The sequence below is a fragment of the Pantherophis guttatus genome, chromosome 2 (assembly GCF_059756535.1).
Source record: "Pantherophis guttatus breed Tessera chromosome 2, ASM5975653v1, whole genome shotgun sequence".
NCBI classification, from domain to species: Eukaryota; Metazoa; Chordata; class Lepidosauria; order Squamata; family Colubridae; genus Pantherophis; species Pantherophis guttatus.
Window position 1 is genome coordinate 101,445,650 of NC_142064.1, and position 9,324 is coordinate 101,454,973.

Consider the following 9,324-nt stretch of genomic DNA (forward strand, 5'->3'; position numbering starts at 1 on the left):
TTGTCTTCTCTTGTGTAGCAATATTGAGACTCAGGTTGTAAATACAAAAGGAGATTTTCCAAAGGTTAAGATCTGGCTTACATTTTGCAATACACCCACAGTACATTTGCAGGCTCCAGGGTACAGCTGCCATCTGAAAATACCTTACCTTACCTAGTATTCCAATTATGAAGAATCCTTTTTTAATCCTGGAGTTTGGTTTCATTAGGGAAATACATTTGGCACAGGCCTTTATTTTATCCCTTCTAGAATCCATTTTAAAAAGCATTGCTTTTCAACTTGCATAAATTTACCCAATATTTTTGTGTTAAATTCCTCTAAAATATATGAATAGTTATTATGATCTCCCACTTTAGAAATAGGCTGCTGATTCTTAAACTCAGCTAAAGTATTAAAATAGCTGAAACTTATCCAGGCTTGTCCCTTCCACAATCCTGAATAGCTATACATTAAGTGGTTTTATTGTACTACCTGTAGCTCAAAAACATGTCAATTTTTATTTTTCCCCACTTCCTTCCCACTGTGGACTGAACTAATGGGATTTATGGGATGATGAATGAATTCTGTTCCTGCAGAACTGTATGAAATTAGAAAATGCAAATGCTACTCATATTACATGAACTTGAGCAAGCTGAAATGACTATACACTTCCTGTAGCAGTGGATTTAATGACACATACATTTTCATATGCAAACAAGAGTGACACATTTTGTTGAGAAAAATCCTTGTGGAGGAAATTTTGTATTCTGAGATCCCTTTGACCTGCCAGAGGAGGGCTGCAATACTGGTGGGTGGTGAGAAGGGCCTTGAACTTCCTAGTGTAGCCCTGGCCCCATTTCCTGCCCAGATACATAACAAAACTGCTGGTTATCAATTAGTTAATATTTCTGCTGCTATCCTCTATTCTGGAAGAATGAACAATCTTCCAAGTTGGTTTCCCTGCTACCTCTGATCTACTCATGCGAGATGGGCTCCCCCAGTCTGCGCAACTTGCAAACATGAGTAAAATCCTGATGGTGGCAATAAAGATGAACAAAGAAAAATCTGCATGCCTATCTGCAGTCCCTTCATATACCAGAAAGGGATTACAAAGTGAGCATTTGGAGTCTGGAAGTAAAAACAAGATTGGTTATCTATTCATGAATAATAAATGAATATCAATTTGATAACAGTTAAATTTGCTGACATTGTAAAATCATGAGAAAGTTAGTTTTGAAATTCCATGCGTCCTTTAGTCCATGCGGACTAAATCATTGACAATGTAGAATGCATTCTAATGCAGAATTTAATTGCCTTGGAGGTCATTTCTACCAAAAAGGAAAAAGGAAAAATAACTTCAGCTTTTTTTCCCCATCATACCTGGTATCTTGCTTTGAGTCAGTGTTGTATTGACTCCTAGTTATTGCCTGGACATGACCCTACAGTTTTCTTGGAAGTCATGGTCTTCTGAGAAGCCTATTCCTATTTCTTTATTAAACATGTTTTTTATTAAATAAGTATTTAATAAAATAGTATAAAAGCAATTTAAATTTGAAGAGAAGAATAGAAAAAATAAATAAAAAGACAGAAAATAAAAAATAAAGCGGTTTCCGATCTTAACAGCACTTACATGGTATTACATTTTACCCTCTCTAAGTTTACAATGTAATATCCTTTCCATGATCTCCCCTTTCTAATCATCAAATCCATAAATCTCCAATTCATTTTTTTCTTTTTTCAGCAGAAAGGTCCAGAAGAGGTTTCCAGCCACTAATAACTAGCTAATCTTTAAGAATTTTGCCATCTCTGGTAGTTCTATCATTTTCATCAACAATTCCTCTGTTGTATTTCTGAGTTTTTCTTACCGTATTTCTAATCCTAGTAAAGAGTTGTGTCATGATCCAGAAGACCTTTTTGTTTCAATGAAGAATTATATTTTTATTTATTCCCAGCTTTATTATTTTTACAAATAACTCAAGGTAGCAAACATATCCAACACACCTTCCTTGTAATCATACTTGACCTACATGTGTAAATAACCTGGTCATAAGTTTCAAGTAACATCAGGCCTTCATTACGATTTCTGTTTTAAAGCAATATATGTAACTACCGAACATAACTGCTTTAGGACGTCTGAAGATTTTAGCTATGACACTGATGTGCCTACTACCATGGAAGTTAATTTTTTTTTTTTTTGCTCTTGTCCTTTTTTTCTCAGCCATGGCAGCCCTTGTGATCTTTAGCTGGCATTTTGTCTAGCTTGTGATTTGTTGAAGATTAAACCTCTAATAATTTCTATGAGCAAAAAAATTAAAATGGTAAATTCTATTACTTATCATATCACCTTTCCGTCCTCTGTTTGTCCTTGCTTGCAAGATAATGCAGTTATATTGAACTGTAAGAATGCAAGAAATGTTATATAAATAGCAGTAGGAGGCATCTGTCCCCTTGGAAAAGGGACATAATAAAACAGTATATGAATACAGTTATTAAATTAACTGGTTAGGAATAACTGGCTACCCATTTGGGAGACAGTAAAGTTATCATCACTGTGCTTCAAACCTTGAAGGCAGTCACAATGCTAGCCTATGAAACCAGCACACCTCTACTCCATTTAACGATTTTTAATGGAATGTAAGCACCGAACTCCACTGAGTTCCTTTAATTCCTTTAGCTTCAGCTGAGAATCCTCTAGATGGCTCTCCAGGGCAATAAAACATGCTTTAATATGCTGACAGTGATTGCAAGACTAGTGGATCCAATGTTCCTGGGGTTTTCTGTTTTCTGCAAAACAGATATATTTCCACCTGCACCCCACCCCGTAAATAAGGGAAAGGCCCATCATTTATGCCTACAAACCAGGTTTGCCTCTAACAATGGCATTTCCCGACCCAGCGAATATTGCAGCAGAATGTTGAACGTGTGAAGTTCTGTGTGAGTTTTGGCTGGGAGAGGGAGAAACGTGGAGCAGAAATGGCTGCAAAGAAAGGACATGCAGGTTCATCTTAGGACATTTTAAAATCCTTCCATTCCCCACCATCCAGTCAGAGCTGAAAAAGCTTCTTGGATGAGATGAGATGAGAAGCGAAACGTGTTCAAAGAAAAAACAAGAAAGTCCAGTTATTTCTTGGAAAAGCTCCTTTGGGACACCCCGAGATGACCAGACACTATTTGTGGGGTTGCAGCATGCTTGCAATTGTAAGGTAAAGGTACAGTATGAAATGGAAGCTTACAATTGCAGATTCTATTGCTTTTAAGAAACACCACAAGAGCTTGTAGTTAGATGCATTAGAAGATTTTAAATAAACTCCTTAGATGTATGAATTGAACTAGTTTCTCTTTTTCAATCATTGAACAGGCCAAGAAGAACAATGATTCTCAGTGAAGATTAATTATTGTGAAAAATATTTTGAATATGATTCGGGGGGGGGAGGGGGACCTAAGTAAAACCAAGTTAACAATTTTAGATGTAGCTGTGTTTTCTGGCACAGGGCGCCACAAGCAACAATTGACATTTGGACACTTGAACAAAGCTAACTCATGAAATATGGAGACCAGAGAGGTCTCCCAGTAACAAACTGGATTAGTATAAAAATCTGGCAAAAAGCTTTTAGTTGCTTCAGCAAATGCAAATCTGTATCTGCAACATGGCTTCCAACCTGTTCAAAATGAAGTTCTGCTAAGGACAAATGCAAACAGAAAATAAAGACATCCCAACCTGTCTGATAGCGGATGAGAGCTGAGAATGAAAAGATGTTTCAACACTGTGTTCTTTCCTCTCGGTGTTCATCTTGAAACACAAGACTTAATTTTGAGCTTTATGCTCTGCAGCTCTGGAAATCTGAAAACTCTCTTCAGGCTGGTCTCCCTACTCTTATTGTTTAGGACCAAACACATCTAGATCACTTAGTCTCTTCTCCTCAGGTTTAGCTTCCATTCCCTGAATCAACTTTCAATCCTTCTGTATCTCAAAATCTTTCTTAAAGTTTAATGCTCAGAATTAGAAACAGTACTCCAGGTGAAGCCTGACCAATTGATGTAGTGGAATTAGTGCTGTCCTAGGAAGTTTCCTGTACCTTTAAAACAATGGGCTACTACAGAAAATAGATGCAGCATGAGTTAGCAGAAGCACTCTGCACCATTCCTGTAGGAGGAGGAGTGGCAGAACCTGGGGGCAGAGTTAAAAGAGGGATCAGCCTGGAATCTCTACATAGCCACAACAGAACTAAATCCAACCCTCCTTGAATTCCATTGACCATTATCTAGCACCAAAATAGTGCTGACCATTAGTTGAGTCTATTCCTATGCATAGACATGGGCAGCAAGCAATAAATCAGTTTCATTAGACTTTCATGTGTGGACCTGATCTTTCCTGCCTGACATGCATGTTTCCATTTAATATGTCTTCAATTGGTTAGTCTGAAGTTCTCAGGATTTTCAATCCTTCTCTCCTCTTACATAGTTCATTTTCCCCCCTTTTCTCACATTCGCTTGTGAGGTTCAGGTTCTTATTTGACTTGCTCTCTCTTCATAAAGGAGGATGGCACAGTTCTTAGCTATGGAGAAGCTTAGGTAACTCAGCCTACAAGATACTTTCCTACAAAAATTTGGGAACTATATTTCTACTGATGCTGCTTAAAACTACATGTGCCCTTTTAGCTGCCAAGGTCCTTATCATGCATATTGTTACTGAGCTAGGCATTCCGCATCCTGTCTCTACATTTGATTTATTTGTTTCTCCTAAGTAAAGAACTTTGCATTTCTCGCTAATGTTATGTTATTTTGGGCCCATTTCTCTAACTTATAAATAGTTTGAATGCTTCTATTTTTAGATTGTTTGCTATTCTACTGAATTCTGTCGTCTGCAAATTTTGATAAGCATTGTGTCATCTTCATCTATTCCATTAATTAAAATTAGTACTAGGCTAAGGTGACCAGATTTTAACATTGGTAAAGAGGGACACCATTGTGGGCGTGGCTTATTTTGTGGGCGTGGCTTGGAGGTCATGTGACTGGTGGGCATGGCTTGGAGGTCATGTGACCGGGTGGCCATGGCTATGTGTATAGGGACTACTCAGAGGGCTGAAAAAAGTCATTTCTGACAGGTCCTCACACTTTTGACTGGTCCTCACACTTATGACCATCCTCACATTTATGCCCATGCAGCATTCTTAACAACCATGTCACTCATTTCACAACTGCTTCTCTTCACCATGGTGATAAGATAGGGCAAAAAACGTAAAATGTGAGGACAGTCGTAAGTTTGAGGACTGGTCAAAAGTGCGAGGACCAGTCAAAAATAACTTTTTCAGCCCTCTGAGTAGTCCATATGCATTAAAGGATACAGCAATAGAGAGGGATGAAGGAAGGGAAATTAGAGTAGGAGTGAGGGTAAGAGAGGGAGGAAGAGAGGAGGAGAAGGAGAAAGGAAGAGGAAGTAGGGAGGAGAAAAAGAGGGTGGGGGGAAGAGAAAGTAAGAAGGAAAGAAAAGAGAGAGGTGGTAGGTTTGAGGAGAAAAATTGCTGTACAATAAAAAAGATGAAAGGGAAGAAAGCCAACCCCAAGCAAATATAAAGATATTAAGATAAAGAATGAATTGTTAAACTTTAAAGAATAAAAGAGAACAAATATAAATAAATAGCAATGATTAGAAACACACATACAAACATACAATGTATTTTCTTTGAACAGAATATTTGTCTGGTTCACAAATTTAAACAGTGTTTAGTCATTTCAATTAAATTTACAATTTCTATATTTCCTTTTTCCCATATTTATTCCTCATCTATTTTTTTAAAAAACCAATATTACCCTTCATCCTCATCTCTAATCTTAATCAAATTCAGTTTTTCCCTTCTATTCTATATTATACCCCTTCCCATTGTCATCTATTTTTATATCCATCCTCACATTGGTTAATTATGTAATTATGTAATACAGTTGTTTAATACAAATTCAACATTTTAATATAAATCAATTAGTTATATAACTATCTTTTTTGTATATTAATCAATATGAACATGAATATTCCAATTATTTCCATGCAATCCAATTTCTTACAAATCAATTAATTATATTTACCAATAATAATAAACCAAATAATTTCCCCCATATATTCCTCCAACCACAACTTAACCATTTCTGCTTTCAAAACAATATACAATTAATAATAGTATCTCAATTATTTTATTTTATTTATTTTATTTTATATTGGATTTCTATACCGCCCTTCTCCCTGAGGACTCAGGGCGGTGTACAGCCAGATTAAAAAACATGCAGAACAAATATTAAAAACAATTAAAAGATATATAAATTTGGCCCAATTAAAACTCATTTACCAATTAATTATTACACTTCCCTAGTTAAATAGAGCTTTTTTTCTTTTGTGTTTTAAAATCTTGAACTCTCCTCTTTTGCCCTAAATTTCCCATTGTTTGCAGTTTTGCACCTACCTTTTTTGGTGAAGAAAAAGAAAAAGAAAAAGAAATCTCTCTCTGCCTCATTTTGTCACGTTGCAGCTTTACTTTCGCTTTCGCTTTTTCAGTATAGCTAGGGGGAAAAAAATCTGCTCCAGGAACTCTTTGCAGCCAATTAACCTATGCGGAAGCTGTAGGGGGCTGTTTTTTCTATTTTTGCAGGCATGGGTCTACTCATTTGTTTGCTTTTAACACTGATCAGCTGTAGGTCGGCTCTTTGAAGCCCGGTGGCAAGAGTTTAAACAGATTTTTTTCCTCTAGCCATCAGCTGGGACTCAGGAGGCAGCCGGGACTCAGGAGGCAGAATGAAAAATTGGGACTTTTTTAAAACGCCGCGGGACGCGGGACAAATTGCTAAAAATCAGGACTGTCCCGCCAAAAGCGGGACGTCTGGTCACCTTATACTAGGCCCAAGGCAGAACTCTGTGGCTACAGGTAGTTCTCAACTTACAACAGTTCATTTAATGACTGTTCAAAGTTACAACAGCACTGAAAAAAGTGACTTATGACCATTTTTCACACTTACAACCTTTGTAGCATCCCATGTGATCCAAAATTCAGATGTTTGGCAATTGCTTCATATTATGGTTGCTGTGTCCCGGGGTCATGCAATCCCCTTTTGCAACCTTCTGACAAGCAAAATCAATGAAGAAGCCAGATTCACTTTGCAACTGTGTTACTAACTTATCAATTGTGGTGATTCACTTAACAACTGTGGCAAGAAAGGTCATAAAATGGGACAAAACTCACTTAACAAATGTCTGACTTAACAGGGCTCAGTTGTGGTCATAAGTTAAGGACTACCTGTATACCTTACTTCAGTTTAATGAGGAATCACTCATAAGAATACTTTAAATATAGTTTCAAGTAAGTTCTAGCTCCACTTAGTTAGATGAGCCATTTAACTATAGTTAACGAACTTACTAATAAAAATATCATGGACTTAGTACACTTGCTAAAATTAAGTATCTTAGGGTATCCTTACAAACTACCAAATCAAATACTAAGACAACATTAGTGTGGCAAAACATGTTCCAGACACATCTAAATTGATGTCTAATAATTTTCAGCTACCAAGACACTTTCATCCAGGGGTGAAATTTAAAATTTGTTACTACTGGTTCTGTGGGCATGGCTTGGTGGGGGTGGGGGGGTAATGTGACTGGGTAGGCATGGCCAACTTTTTTTTTTTTTTAACTTTTAAAAGCATGTTTTCTACAACCTTAAAAGGTTGCAGAAAAAAATGCTTTTAGAAGCCTCTGAAGATCAGGCAACTCAGCTGGGATCGCCAGAGACTTTTAAAGGCATTTTTTTTTCTACAGCCTCTTTGGCCGAAGAGGTTGCAGAAAAAAATGCTTTTAGAAGCCTCTGACGATCCCAGCTGAGCTGCGCAATCATCAGAGGCTTTTTTTTTTTTTTTTACTTTTAAAAGCATTTTTTCGGCTGAAGAGGTTGTAGAAAAAATGCTTTTAAAAGTAAAAAAAAAAGCCTCTGATGATCGTGCAGCTCAGCTAGGCATGGGGCTGGGCGCAGGGATTTTTGCTACTGGTTCTCCGAACCACCCGCCGACATCAGGTGATCCAGTCCAAACTGGGAGCATTTCACCCCTGCTCTCATCTCTTACGATCCAGCAAATGTCAGATTACCAAGTCTGAAGTTCTGCTTCTAGTCTTCTTTTTTAAAAGACAAAACCAAAACTTGTCCTTTTCTAGGGGCTTGTCTGAGATGCTTATTCACTTTATATTCTTGCTGTGGGCTCAGCCTTCTGACTGTTGCTATGGTAGTGGCTCTTCCCCCCCCCCCCATCCCTCAGGGGCATTTCCTCTGCCTTCTAGAATAACACAGTTGGATCAGCTAAATCATCTGCAAGTTTTTTCACATAGGATATTTTTTCACATAGGATCTGCAGGTCAGGATATTTCACCTGACCTGCAGATTTAAAGTTTAAACCTTTTTTTTTTTTTAAAAATAAATCTCTAACCATGTTTCTCTCAGTATTGAGCTTCAGCCTTGTCCATTTTTACTGCTGCCCACAATTGCCTGGTAAAATTCACACACTTTGGAATAAAACTGAGCCGCAATAACTGTACTTTTCTTTTGTTGCCTGTCACTCCATTAAATATCTTCACGAAATATTGGTATACTGTGTCCTACTTCAGGAGAAGCCATCTTTGTTCTTGGTATCCTGCCCAAACTCTACCTTTCCACTCTATAACCCATTCGCCCTGGGTCTTCGGAGAGAGATGGTATATAAATTGAATAAATAAATAAATATAAATCCAAGTCACTTTGTAATTTGGGATTTGAGACAGTTTTTCTTTCCACAAGTACTACACATACTTCCATACTTTGTCTGTGTGTCTGCATGTGGGCACACGCAACTGCAATCTTTTTCTGCTGTTTCCCTTTTTGAAATCCTTTGTGAATTACAGTTTTTCTTTTATTTAGGGAACTCATCTATCTTGGACTATTTTAAATTCTTAATGAAATCCTGCTTTTTTTCCTATTTATTAAAGTCATATTTACTTCCCCTCTTTATCAATAATGTCAGCATTACCACTAATTTTATTTTATTTTTATCATGCTTGGGTAATTTTCATGTTATGTTGCCCCAAGTATTGTCTGTTTGCTGAATGATGGGCTATAATATATTTTTAAAAATATACTTAAACATGCCCATGCCCCAAGGAAAAAATTAAAATAAATTTAGAATACAAACTTATTAAATAAATAATAATAATGCAGAAGTTAATATTTATAAATACTTTGGAGCATAAAAATAAATGCATGTGCAACTTTAAAAAAAATCATAAGAGATTGGATATATAATAATTATCTAATTATTATGTATAAATAATTATGTACAAAT